Here is a 15,534-nt window from a genome sequence, read left to right as displayed (position 1 = left end):
ACATTTTTGCCTCTATCTTTATTATCTGGCTTAATAGAATATAAACCGGATTCTCATATACTTCTACATTTAATGTTACGATGTCATACATCATGGAGCTTCTAGAGAAATCTACTGTGCATTCATTCCTGAATGGATATGAAACGGGAAAATATCATCTTAGTAGACTTCAGAAGGAGATTTCACTTCCTGAACCACCTGAAAGCAACTCAGGGGACCCCTCACCCCTTCACTGATCACATTTTAAGACTCACTGCACTAGATTTCTGACCACAGAGCCTCCAATTTTATTTACTATGTATTACTCAGCATTCTTATGAAAGCTACAGATACTCTTCTCCAAGAAAAAATGAACATAAGCAAACATTTTACACATAATTTTAATGGTTTCACAAATCTCATGTGCTATGAACCAAATGTTTGTGCCCTCTCCCCATTCATATGTTGAAACCTATTGCCTCAGTGTGATTGTACTTGGAGATCAGAACTTTGGGAGATGATCAGGTCAAGAGAGTAGAGCCCTTATGAATGGGATTAGTGCCCTAAAAAAAGAGACCCCCCCAGAGAGATTCCTCACCCCTTCCCCATGTGAGGACACAGTAAGAAGACAGTTGTCTATGAACCTGGAAGTGGGCTCTCAGCAGACACGAAATCTGCCAGTGCATCAATCTTGGATTTCCAGCCTCTAGAAAACTGTGAGAAATAAATTTCTGTTGCTTATAAGCCACCCAGTCTATAGTATTTTTGCTATAGCAGACCAAATAGACTAAAATACCATAGGTTTCAGTCAATGGAAATTAAAAACTTTCTCTAGGGCAGATGTCTGTCATGTCTTTTCCATTTTGTATCTCCTATAATACTGAGAATCACACACATTATACATGATATGATTTCAATAAATATATACTAGAAACAGAAAATATTAAAACTAGAAGGATCTTTAGATACCATATTGTTCAAATTCCTCATTTCTACATTCAGATTATGCAAACCTGGGAAAGGTAAGTGACTCCCCACAAGGCCACAATGAACGTGATAAATATGTAATAGGGAAGAACAAATCTGACTCCATATTAGATCTGTTCCTTTTGCTTTAACCTTTGTGCTCTGTTGCCTGTGTTTAGTCATGCTGGCTCTGCACCTTTTCTAAAAGAATGTTGCCTATAGCCCAAAATATACAGGATAGCCTATTCTCAGGGCTCTGACCTTTAAGAGTCCATTCATACAGAGATAAAAGTTGCAGAACAGAGAATAACATCTGTCTTGTTGGAGCTTTATAGGAACATCTTGACCTGACCTATGTGGACAACTGCAAGTACAAAGGATTCCTACACCAACAACTAACCACGCCCCTCTCTCACCTTGCCTTTAAAAATGCTTTGCTGAAACCCTTCGGGGAGGTCAGGGTTTTTGGGGCATGAGCCACTTGTCTCCTTGCACAGCCATGCAATAAACCTTTCTCTGGGCCAAACGCCAATGTTTTGGTTTGTTTGGCCTCACTGTGCGGTCGTGGGGCACAGGAACTTGCAGTCAGTAACAAATAAACAATGTAGAAATTAAAACAGTCTTCAAAGTTATCACACATCATTTATTCAATGTGAGAGTTATTTTAAAACCTTAAGTGATATAAAGCTATGCCTTCAAAGAGACAAAAAAGACAAATAGATTTTTAGAATTTTAGAACTTGAGACATAGAGGTCATCTACCTAAATTAATCTCATTTATAAAAATAGCTACAGAGTCTCAGAGGGATAAAATTCCTTCCCTAAATTCACAAAATGGTAAAGACCTGGTTTACCAACTCTGAATCAAGTGTTATTACTATATCATACTGCCTTTAAAATAACTCACATTTTGTAATAAATTAACAATTCCTATTTTGAAACAAATTAGTAGGAATAGCAACTAATATGCTGTATTCAAAAATAAATGCAGAAGTTCAGAATATACCACAATAATCCAGGTTACAAATTTTATTCACTTTTATTCAGCTTCTCTCAACCTAAAATCTTAGAGAGCTAAGGCTGGAAAATTAGTAATATAAAATTCCATCTTCTTTTGTCATAATAATATAACACATATATAATGTTATTTTAAAATAAATTGTTTTGGCAAATGGGTACTTTGACCCAACAAGAAGTCATGAAATCCAGTGCCCTCTTCATACTTCATCAAAACTTATTCAAATCACTGTAATAGATTTTCTGCTCTTAGGAAATGAGCAAATAAATGGCAGCTTCCTTTCTAATGGCAATTCTCGACATTCTTATTAAAGTTCTGTGTTAAGTGCCCAGATACATTAAATCAATCCATTGTTTTCCATCCACACAGACAGCCCAGAGTTCTGGAGGAGAATGGAAGCTGAAAGGAAATCAATCATCAGAATGTGCTTCTTTTAACACATTATGCTGTTGGTTAATTGGGTTTTAAAATAATCTGCTACAAATGTGGATTTGAAATCAAAAGTCCTTGAAAGAACTATTGCCAAGAAATGAGAAAGAAATGTTTTCCTAAAACTATTTCTTGAAAATAGTGAAAGAAGTGACTTATCCATAAGGATTTAAAAATGTTTCCTATTTGAAAAGCTGCAAGGACCCAGTCAGCACTAGAAAGGGAAACATTATGTTGTAGATTTTACTTAGACACCTGGTGTAGGGTCCACGTTTTTTCCTGCTAAGCTGCATACAATGACATGTAACATTGACATTCTCTTTGAAATTCTCCAGGGTCTACTAAAGAAATCCCTCTGTAGAAGTAGAAGGTTCAACTAAGAACCCCAGAAAGGCACATACCCTCAGTCAAGTCTTTAGATCAGATCTTACTTTTTCTTCCAGCAGAAGCTGGATAGCAAAGAAAAAATAATTGATTACTTCATGATGAGCAAATAAGAAATAGTATAATGGAAACCATTATACATGGGTCCAAAGCAAAAGCTACAAATTATTTAATAGCAAAGCAATAGCAACTGAGAAATCTGACAAAATTGTGAATTCATGCCACTGATTCATGGTATCATTTTAGTACAAACACAATGGTGAGTGACTGTCTTTGTGTAGGATATATAGTGACTGACACTTGGGAAGCTTTTAATAATAGTTGTTGCTATTGTTATTTTGTTGTTACTGGGAGTGGCGGTAAAGAGGGGAGCAAACTAGTATATGTCAATCAGCTACTAAATGTCAAACACTTGGCAGTTGATACCAGTTTTAACTCTCAGTGGTTCTCCAGGTTGGGTATTCTTATCTTCATGTTTAAATTGAGGAAAAAAGATGTGAAAGAATAAATATTTTGGGAAAGGTCACTCAGGTAGTAACTGCTATAACTTAGATTCAAACAGCATAAATAATTGTGCACATGGACTTATGACATGACAAGCACTGTGCTAAGCAACTTACATGGGCTGGTCTCATTAAACACAGAGATAGTAAGTGGCTGAACAGTGATTCAAACCAAAACTGTCTGATGCCGGAATTCCAAGCTTGTAACTACCATGCCATAGTGCCTGTTAATTTTAATGCCCATGTTCTTTCCTCTACACCAACCAGAGGTTAGAAAACACACACACGTACACACACACAGAATAAAATTCACACTTTTCATTTTCTTCTCTTCCTCTCATCCAATTCCCCAAACAGTAAGACAATATATCACACCAATGCCTTTGGAGGTTCAAAAGATGCTAATGATAATTTAGCTGAACTAAAAGGTCCATTTCAATTGCCAAAGGAAACGTTTTCTAGAAGAATAAAAGAGCATTACAGGGAGCAGAACTGCATTCACCTTGATGGATACTTGCGTAATAAATTCCCCAATCAGGATCAAATCATCAAGACCAATGATATTCATCAGCAACCCAAGAGACAGCATGGAGTTAAAGGCACTTTAAAAGAAACTCCACATGTGTTCTAGATTTGGGTCTGCTGCAGATGGCATTCAATGTACTGCCCAGGTTCAAAGATTTTTAAATTTTTCTGGTACTTAGTGCAGGCTGTTCAGTTCATTTTTTTAGGCATCCTTTGGAAATATAACAAAATTGTATAACCATGAAAAAGAGACTGAGTGCAGTAACATTCTGCCATTTCTAATGTTTCCATATTTTTATTACGGTAGTGAAAGCTCTACCTTTACAAGGCAAACTGCAACATGATCTTGGCAACCTCTCCTACAAATACAAGCATAGTCCCAGACAACTGACATTCCTTGGGCACCAGAGATTTCAATTTTTGCACTCTGGATTTTGGAAACTCTGTTCTAGTTTGTCATAATTGAGGCTTTGACAGCCAAACAAATCTGCTGCAAAGAATGTTGTACATTTTATAGAAATGTTCCATCTAAACACACATATTTTCTGTTAGAGCCTACATGTCTGACTGTGTGAGACAGAAAGAGCATTTCACTAGTCTTGAAAGAAAGATCCTCCAGTGAGACTCTTTTTGGCCCAAGAAAAGTCACTTGTGATAATGTAGCAAAGCAAGAACTTATAAGGTATTCCAGGTGTGTTCTGATAACATTTTTAAAAATAACCTAAATTCACTGATATACTGGTTAATTGTGAGTGAAGGATTATCTTAGAAAAAAAGGAAAAATAATTATACGGGATTTGTTAGGCCACTAATACAAATTATTCTGCTGATTAATTGGGTTTTAAAAGAATGTCATATAAATTTGGACATAAATTCAAAGTCCTTGACAGGACTACAGCCAAGAAATGAGATAGTAAGAAGACTTAGATGTTCAAGATTTTCCAGGATGTGAAATGATTGCTTGAATTTTTTCATCAGCTGCATTTGCTTCTATTTCTCTACATTGCCAATCAAACAAAGGTGGCAGGAAACGCAATCCATTAGACTTAATCACATTGAGTTCAAATCACATTTAACTATCCAATTGAAGAAAACTACCAGCAAAACTAATTAGGGACCTGAAAAATAGCAATGATAAAATTGAAGTACGACAATAGGATAGGAAACGCCTAAGAAATTGAGAATCAACAAATATCTATAAATGTCAGTAAAAAGAGGCAATCTATGTCACTAAATAATTTTGAGGAGGATTAATTAACGTTCCACCAAATGTTTTTTATATTGTATCTCAAAACTCTAGAATCCTCTTCCCTAAACTAGCCAAAACTTCAAATGATGAAACACCAATCTGATAAGAGTATTGATAAATCACAAATAAAATTTCTTCTTGTTTCAAAGATAACACAACCAAATTTTAGTAAACTTTATAACAAATTTGAGAATTGAATATACTTTAAAAATATTGTGTATCCCATTTTACACAGGTGGGAAAATGCCTGTCTCATTAAAATATTGTTTATCCCATTATACATAAATGGGAAAATGCCTATCTCATTCTTTAGTTTATGGGTTCTTTGATAATTAAGTAGAGTATCTTACTCGAATTTGGGGATTTTGCCAGTTGCTGAGTATGCCTATTACAAGCATTTATTCTGGACCTGGGGAAATAATCACAAAATGAGTTTCAGGACCCACTGGACCCATTGTGAGATGGACCTGAGTGAAAACTCCATTCGTCTTAAGCCCCTACTCTGACTGGTGGATCACAGAGACATTTTGCACCTCTTGGAACTGGTGTCAGTTCAGAGCCAGTGTCCAGTAATCCCTGAAAGACCTGATTATTTCCTTTTCCCCACAGCACAGTCACCCTGGTAAAAGGCCCTAGGTCACTCTGGGAAAGGATGGGAGAAAGATTAACAGAACAGAATCCTTCCTCAAGGGGACTCGTAGGCCTCCCCTTCATTCAAGAGGTTGTGTAAACTGGCTCAAGTCCATGACTCTGTTATGATTCATGTTACACTTTTGTTCACTTGTCCTAGAACTCTTCCACTTATACAGATCAAGTAAGAATTTAGTAGGCTTCCCACTTTTTAACTTCTACAAACACCATGATCAATTAGCCAATGCCATATAGATTTCTGTTAGGCTGACCACTCTGAACTCTGCTTTGACTCTGATTTTCATTATGCTAACCACACCAGCCTGGCCTTAGGCAACTGAGTGCTCCCATTCTCCCATTTGCCTCTGCCACTTTGGTATGCAATTACCGCCACTGCATTTTGGTTTGCCCATTCAGCAGCAGCCGTTCCCATTGCTTTCTGGCTTACAGAGAAAAGTGATCAGAGAGCTCTTCAAGGTTGTTGGTGCTCCCCTCACAAATTTATTTCTCACAGTCTTGGTGAAAAGTGTGTCCTCTGGACCCTCCTAGGATGGGTGAGCAGAGCTTAGCAACAAATCCACTGTAACATTTCTATCTTCCTAAACCTTTGAATCCCTTCCCCTAGAGTATATCAGACCAGGTCTAGCTTTTTAAGTTAATTTTCTGTGGCCACTTTTTGGTCCATGTTTTAGTCAACCAACCAAACTGTTAATTCCCTGAGCTGCAACATTAAATCTAGAATCTCTGCCTAGTGGGCCTCTTTGGATTTTGAAGGTAATGTGTTCCTGATTTGGGTGTGTTACTCTGGCCCATTTACTGAATGACTTGCTAGTTTTGAGTAGGGCCAAGAACAAGAGAAGGTCCTGCAACAGGTCTGGGTTTCCATACAAACTGCTCTGCCACTTGGACCATAAGATCAAAATATTTTTCCCTAAATTTATATATTAGGGAAAGAGACTTTTAAGCTGTGTATGGGTCTCCACAGGGATTCTGTCCTGGTTTTTAAAAATCAAACAAAATCTTGGAAGAATTATTGAATGCTATAATCTTTCCATTTTCCAGCACATCCATGAACTGTTGTCTGTATCCAGGGTCACTTTGGATTCTAGGATAGTAAACACAGAAGCAGAATGAACTTCCACCTGATACATCACAAATCAAATCTGATATTACTTTTGAACAAAAAAGGGTTGGAGAATTCTAATGGGACAAATTTATAGAATTCTTATCCAACCCATGCTCTAGAATAGCATAATGAATAAACTGTGAAAGAACTAGATTGATGGGAGGCACAGCTTGCTCAGTGGGAAGTGAAGCACACTGGGAGCAGTGAGGCCTGGATTTAATCCAGGTCTGAACTGCAAATAAATTATATGACCTTGGCAATAAGACTTCCTATTTCAAAGCCTTGATTTTCACTTCTGAGAGCTGATGAGGTTGCAGCATGTAAAACCAGTAGATGTGAAAAGAGTATATCCACGTTCGAAGCTACCCTGATACCCACACTGTTTTTGCTTCGGAGTTGTTGTCGTCAAGGTCTAGGTTTACTATGAGAACATCAGAGACCTCTGGAATCCTCAATTGATCTCATAAATTCTCCCAGAGTTGTTTTAGTAGATTTGGTAATCTATCTGGGTCCTCGGTGGTTGTCGTTGTTGTTTCATTCTGGTCTTTAAAATGGAATAACAACTTGTAATTTGTAAAATATTTTTTTTTTGATTTTTGAACTCTGTGATTTATTGTATTTCCTTTAAGCATCTTAAGATTCTAGGAATAAGAATACTATAATCAGATATAAATTGGTCAAGACAATTCATTTTGCTTAGTACCTAATTTGTAATTATTTACTAATAGTTTGTGAGACTGTGGATTCAGAGAATATCTGAGTTAAATAATAAAGTTTCCCTAGAGTACCAGAGCTAAATTTTATTGAATGCTACTATACACCAGATACTATATTAACATTATCTTCTTTACTCACAAAAACAATCCTTAAAGTCATAATAATTATTAAGTACTATTTTGCATAATAAGCATGCATGTATTTATTATAAGCCAGGCAGTTTTCAAAGTATATTAAAAATATGAATAAATTTAATCCTCGAGATAGCCATATGAGGTTGTAGCATTATTGCCCCCATCTTGGAGATAAGTAAAGAGACAGAGACTTTAAATAAACACTTAGTAAGTCACACACTTGGTAAGCAGTAGAATTTCAAACCAGAGACCAGTTCTCAAGTCTGTGACTTTAACCATTGTATTAATCTGTTAATATAATTTCCTAATTAGGCATACAATGTTATCATCCTCATTTGAGTAATGAAAAACTTGGCCATCAAATTCACTTAGTACCTTGCCAAAGTCATATAGATTCTAAAAAGTAGAGGCCAAATTCATACCCAGAATAGTCTGGCACCAAAGCCTATGATTTTTACCACCATACAACAGTACCCTCTATTTCAAAGGCAAAAAACAAACAACAACTTAAAAAAAAAAAAACTGAAGTTCTGAGAGGTTGATGAAGCTATTAAGACAACTGGAAAAAGTGATGTTAATGATGATGTTAACACTTAATAAAAAGAGAATATCTAATATCTGAGATATTAGTGCACTTTGTTTTTGTTACAAAAACCTTGAAATGCTGATGTGCCAACAGGAAAGCTAGTTAGAATCAAAACAGAGCCCAAGAGCTCACAGGTTGGAATCAGCAGACCTATGCTGGCTATGATCCAATGTGGGACAGATTACAGTCTGAGACCTTACATCTGCCCTTTTACCTTGTGCTAGTCTTGATTCCAGAACAAAGTCCCAAGCCCGTCCACTACCATTGCATGTTGCCTGGGATGATCTGCTCAGTTGGGACTCACGTGTGCCAACATGCCTTCTTCAAAAACTGGGACTGCCTCCTCCTGCCATGAGTACTAAAAATCACAACTACTGAACCATTTTGCCACCGCGTACTACAATAGAAGCAGAAGACTCTACGATGAGATGATTAATTCAGATAATTTGGTCACACACTTTGCATTAAAATATGTCTTTGCCTTTGCTGTCAATGTCCACATTACTTCAAATGCCCTTTCTTATCTCCATCTGTTGCAATATCATTCAGTCTCTGAGAATATACCAAATCTTACTCACTTCATGAAGCCTTTCCTGATTCTCACAGCCATATAAAATAATCTTGTTTGAATTCTAGTAAGCGGTGTTCATATCATGAACTTTATCACCCTAATCTGCTGTTTTTTCTTGATTTCTCCATCAAGATGGCAATCTACTAGAGGAAAGACTACATTATAATCCCCAGCTGGGACTTGTGCATAGTAGACTCTAAAATATTGCCCATACTGAACTGAACTCTAATTTGACTCAGTTGCCAATCTAGTTCCAACTGCCCAGAATAGCATTTTACCCAATCAAACTTCTTTCTTGCTATCCTATTAAACACACCCTCCTTCTCTAGCTAAGTCCAACTCCTCTATAGCCCTGTCCATCTCATTAAGGAATTGATGTTGTTGCATATGTTGGTATAAGTAAGAAGAAACACATACTAGATCTGTAGAATTATTAGAGATATTGAATCCCTGCATTGAATTACTGTAGGAATAATCCTCAACCACAACTTTAGATTTTCCATCAGATATTATTTTTTAAAACAGTATCTTAATTAAATAGTTTGTAAACGTTTTTGTACTAATATCTTCAATTTAACAGCCATTGAAGAACCCAGGGATGCAACCCTGTGCCCAGCAACATAGTAAATACAAGAGCATAGGACATGGCAATATGATATGTGACATATTCTCCACTGCCCAGCTGTGGCCCCCTTCACTCTCTCTTTGTGTGGTACTCCCTCCAGTACTATATATAAAGTTACTTAACACAAGTCACTGATTATAACTGATTGTAAGTCAATCTTCATTCAATTATCCATTGCATTAAATGTAAACAACTTGATTCTCTCACTGAATAGCAAACTGGGGAATCATTCTTGAGAAGGCATAGTCTCTCTTGAGAAGGCATAGCCTCACGTGAGGTGGCAAAGGTTAAATTTGCAACTTTATTTTCTCCCAACTTCATCTCCCCATTTCAATTTGTTTAGAATCAAAAGAGCTAGGAAGTTTTAAGGAAAAACAAAACAAAAAAGTGATTTAAAGATGCTCCAGAACTGTAAAGCATACTCTAAAACAAAAATTAATTTTTTAAAATATACATTTAATATTAACTCTTTCAATCTAATTCTCTTTAAGTTGCTATTTATTTTATATCTTAACCATATCTTACTTTAACCATCACACCATATTTATTAACCTTACTGAAAAACACAGTACATACATACCCACATACTTTTCTTTGAAGAATGATAATACACGTAAGTGTTTCTAGAATTCTCCAGGAAGACTGTTTCCTATAATTTTTCTTTCCCATAATAATAAAATTCTCATAACTATTTTTTAAAATTTTCATTCTGTTTCTCCTACCCTGATCCAAATGTGAGAACAATATTTAAGCCCAATTTGTGTGGAGGAGGGGTAAGGTGGGCACTTTCCACGGACCTTTACTCTTTGCCTACCTTAGATTGTAATCCTCATTTTATTCTATTTCCCCAAAAAGATCTAGTCTTGGCTTCCCCGGTGGCACAGTGGATAAGAATCCGCCTGCCAATGCAGGGGACATGGGTTCGAGCCCTGGTCCAGGAAGATCTCACATGCTGTGGAGCAACTAAGCCCGTGTGTCACAACTACTGAGCCTGCGCTCTAGAGCCCACAAGCCACAACTACTGAGCCCACAAGCCACAACTACTGAGCCCACGTGCCACAACTACTGAAGCCCACGTGCCTAGAGCCTGTGCTCCTCAACAAGAGAAGCCACCGCAATGAGAAGAAGCCCACGCACTGCAACGAAGAGTAGCCCCTGCTCGCCGCAACTAGAGAAAGCCTGTGCGCAGCAACGAAGACCCAACGCAGCCAAAAAAAAAAAAAAATATATATATATATATATATATATATATATATATATATAGTCTTACAAATTACTAGTAAGAAGGGGACTGAAAAACTCATGAAAAGAAGAAAATTAAATTCACATTACATATTACAGAAAAGAACAATTAGTCAAATTCCCCTTAAAGATCTCAGTTCTAGTGGTCAGTATCCCCCATTTTCCTGTTAGCTCTTCATCTCACTGTCTTCCCCTATGGAAAGTATAGACTAAAAATCTCTAATTTTTCTCAACAGTTCAGCTCTGGCCCTCAGAGTGTGTACCCCACTCAGTCATACCAAGATTCACAGAAGAAAGACATCTTCTGTTCCTCAGGCCTTTCCCTTGGATGGTATCCTACTAGACCAAGAACTATTTTCAAACAACAGATGCATACATTGATCTCCTTATCCCCAATCCCTGAAAAATCCTGGAAATGGAAGAAAACCATATGAAAATATATTCTAACTGATTAATTCTTCAAGCCATTCCTACTATAAGTCCATCAGGCTGTAACGCCACATTTTTTGTATGTAACACATGTCATAATTTATTACCTAAAATGAGAATTTAAATATGCAAAGAAGTGGCAAGAACTTGTACTGAATATGCTACCTTTTGGAGAGTAGAAATTCTGAGACTATATGAGGCTCTTTAGAAACTCTTTAGTAATTTCTCGGCTTTTGCAAATTATGAGGGAGAAGCAGTTCACAGGGATGGTTATACCCTATCTGAAGTGGAAAGAGCCACCAGACACACCTTCCTTATCCCCAGGTTCTGAAGCACAAATGTGCGAAGCCAATAGTTCACACCAATTTCTAACATGAAGGTCAGCAATTAGAGACAAACTCAATAGAAAATAAAAACTGGCTGAATAATTTGTTTGCCAACATTTTGGTTTACGCATAGACCATTTCAAGAAAAAATCATGGCAATCATGAATTGATTGCAGTAGCAAAGTAAGGGCATATAGAGAGGAAAAATTCTGTTATATTTATCACTTTTATTTTCCATATACATCAGAGAAGACAGGCCCTGTACATCACAGAAAGTCAAATATTTATTCATTTGATTATGATGTGATTTTAAAACCCCTTGTGTTTGCTCAGTGACATATACTTCCTTCCTCCTGATTAAACACTTTATGAAATGCTACTTTAGTTGTAATGAATATACTCTAGCTTTTGTCCAGTATCGACTCAATAATGGCTTAACATTCTCAATCAATTTAAATGGGCGATAAAGAAACACAGGAAGTTGAAGCCCCCTCTCACCCCCAGCCTTATGCCTTATATTTAAGGCTGAAACACTTTGCTTCTAGGTAACTGGATACCATAACTCACATTTATTTCTGATTGGCCATCAGGTGTACTGAAGAAATAATTGTCAAACTGTATTGGAATGGCTTGGAGGAAAAGCATCAGAAAATAAAGATCATGGAAAGAATATTAGTACCTGAGCCATGTACACAGGGCTAATCTTTTTTACTATCATTCTTACAGCCATGTACGTGATAAGGAGATAGTATCTAGAATTCTCATGAATGGAGCTAGGATTTCACTGAAACTTACATTTAGTAAAAATATGCTAAGTGCCTACAAATATTCAACATATAATACTATTTGGTGAAGATTCAAGGAAGAGAGAAAAATCAGAAAGAAATACAACAAAATATGACAACTGCAATATAATATAAGTGTGTTCAAAGTAAGCATCTCTCTCGGGCGATAAAGGGATCATGGAAAGAATGAGATGTCTTATAACTAGTTAGTTCTCCGATATTCAGGATGTTTCCAAGTATATGCTATAGGACTGTTTCCTTATCAATAGCGTAAAAAGGAGTTCCTATACTGTGTTGGCCTTAACAAATCCCTGCTAGGCTAAGGATTTATGATTATTCATTGGCTATTTGTCTTGTTTCTTTGATCCTTTTCACAGCCCTTTTTGTAAATCCCTATGTTTCTCTGTAGGTAAGATAAAGAATACCCTTTCTTATTTGTACCCATGTGACATTTTTCTCCAACTGCACTTTGTGAATTTTTTATACCACTCGGAACTACAGAGCTGAATCAATTGCGGGGAATGTGCTGAATGTCCATCCATAAAGGGAAACAAGATTAATGACCTCTAATGTGAATGGGCAAAAGCAATTTACAAGAGTGGGTGAGGGTCATATTTTATTGCAGGCAGGTGCCTTATTCCAACTTTGCAAACAGTTACCAAAAATGCACACAACCACAAATCTTTAGCCTTTCCATCCCCATGCAAAACCACTGTGAGTTCTGGACAAATTATGCCAACCATGTTTTAACCCTGAACTCAATCTTCATATGTTAATAAAGACTGAAATAGGTTGCTAGAGTACTCCTTGTAGCAGAAACCAACAGAAAAAGCATTTTCCTCTCTACCCCACTCCACAGTGTACGTACTTCATCCAGCAAGAAAAGGAGCATCAAATTGTGTTTCTCACTACTTGGAAAACCCTTAGTGCATGGGCTAACTAATCTTGCATTTTTAAAATTTTCTTTCACCTTGGACTTTGTCCTTGATCCACTGAACTGTGACTTTTAATTAGTGTATCATATGGTGTTTTGTTTTTATCTTTTGGTAGTCATAGTAGGGGATATTAAAAGGTATGTGATATGGGAAAACACTGGTAAAATCTTTCTAGTATAAATTGTAAGATAACAAAAATAAAAACACTTATGATTTGGGTCCCTATTTCTCACCTTGATGGTAATGCCTCTAGTATAGTTTGGGCAAAGCCAATTCTAGTACTCAATAAATGACCTGGGTGAGTTAGTCTACTTGTGAAACTTTGAGGTCAGGGCAGAAGAGTTAAACATTTGAAACCAAAGCCAAGATATATTCGCTACCTTTTGCTGTATAACAAATTATATAAAACTTAGTAGCTTAAAATAACGTGAATTTGTCATCTCCCAGTTTCCATGGGACAGGAGTCCAGGCACAGAATAACAAAGTTTATTACAGTTCCTTGCCCTGTGCCCCATTCCATCTGCAGAGCCAGCAATGAAGAATCTCCCTTCTGTTGAATCCCTCTCTCATTTGAATCTCTGTTGCCAGGAAAGAGCCTTGACCTCTTAAAGGTTAGCTTGATTAGGTCAGACCCACTGAACCTAATCTCCTTTCTTAAAGTTAACTGTGCCAAGTAACAAAACCTAATTATGGGAGTGATATTGTGATATCACCTCATCATTACAGGTCCTTCTCACAATCAAGGGGAGGATATTATATAAGGGTATGGGTCTTGGGGGGTCATCTTAGAATTCTGTCTGCTACATAAGGCACTGAAGGGAACATCATAAAACCAAGGCACGGGCCAAGGCAAGTAAACTGTTATCTCCAGGAGGGCTGTCCAGAAAAGGCAGGGAGACAGCATCTCTGGAAATATGAATGTTCACATGAGTGAGGATAGAATCTTAGTTAAGGTTAAGGGTTAAAACAGGATATTTTGACCAAGAAATGACATAATTGAAAGTATCCTATTCACAATAGTTAGAGAAATGTGAATATTTGGAACTTAACACTCCCTACCTGAAAAGATTCTAGCATGTATCCTTCTGTGCAGCTGGGTACAAGCTAAAGCCTAAGGATCCTGGGTAAGGCCAACTTATGAGATGTGATGAACGCTGAATGAATCAAAGGATTCAACACAATTAGCAATATCCAAAGGAACTTCCGGATATTTTTTCAAAAACAAAACAAAACAGCAACAAAAAGAGCCAAATGGAGCTTCCTCAGTATCCTCACTGCGGATTGCAGATTAAGAGGGCTCTGGTGATAGACTATCTAGGTTTGAATCCCAGCTCTCTAACTTACTAGTGATTTGACCTTGGGGAAAGTTATTCAACTTCATTTGCCTCATATAACTTGGCTGTAAAAACATATAAAGTTGATGTGCAATATATATGTATATTACATAATTTTATATTGTATATAAAAGTATATAAAATTATATATAATATAATATATATATATATAATTTTTAAATGCCTGGCTTAGTTAATATGCAATAAAAATCAGTCATTATTACTACCATTAGTTGCTCATATTCCTCAATACTATCCAGAACTAAACTTTGTATGTCTCCGCCCTACGACTGACACCTCAAAGCTCCCAATGTGCATGCCTCTAACACAGCACACTGTAGTTATTTGCTCCCACATCTATCTAACCTTAAGAAGAGAGAGCCATGCTCCTCATTGATGTATACCTCTAGGCCCACAGGAGACACTTTATAAATACAAGTTGCTTGAATATCACATATGCCTTAGCAGTAAATCATTTTTGCAGTATGAGTTTTCAGTTATGGCAGACACTGCCAGCTGCCCGGTTTACATTACGCTTCTTACTAACAGAACCTGGATTTGGTTTGGGGGAACAATATGCCGGCCTCATTGATCCATCATCCCTTGTGGTATAATTCTGTCCAAAAGATGTGGGCGTAAATAACTGGAATTTTCCTGTCTGGCATGGGGTTGTGAGGTAGGAGGTGGAATGGTCATTTTTTGACTTTGAGGCATAAACTAGAAGAGAAAAAGACACAGATTAAGCATGGCGGTGTGGAAGACATAAGGAGTCTGGGGCATTGAGGGCTTGAGAATCTGCTGCATTAATACTGGACAGGGTACTCCTGTACTTCCCGAATTGTGAGAAAAATAAATGCGTATTTTGGTAAGCTACAATAGTGAGATTTCTGTTAAATGCAGCCAGGCACAAGTTTTTAACTGATACATCAGTTTATTCAACACTGAAGGGCAAAGATCACCAAAGAGCTTGCAGAATATAGTTAATCCATATTAATGCCATCCTTCTGCCACTCGATGACATGTATTTGGATATAGAACCACT

The sequence above is a fragment of the Balaenoptera ricei genome, chromosome 5, assembly GCF_028023285.1.
Source record: "Balaenoptera ricei isolate mBalRic1 chromosome 5, mBalRic1.hap2, whole genome shotgun sequence".
NCBI classification, from domain to species: Eukaryota; Metazoa; Chordata; class Mammalia; order Artiodactyla; family Balaenopteridae; genus Balaenoptera; species Balaenoptera ricei.
The sequence above is the reverse complement of the archived record's forward strand: the minus strand, read 5'-3'. Positions refer to the sequence as shown.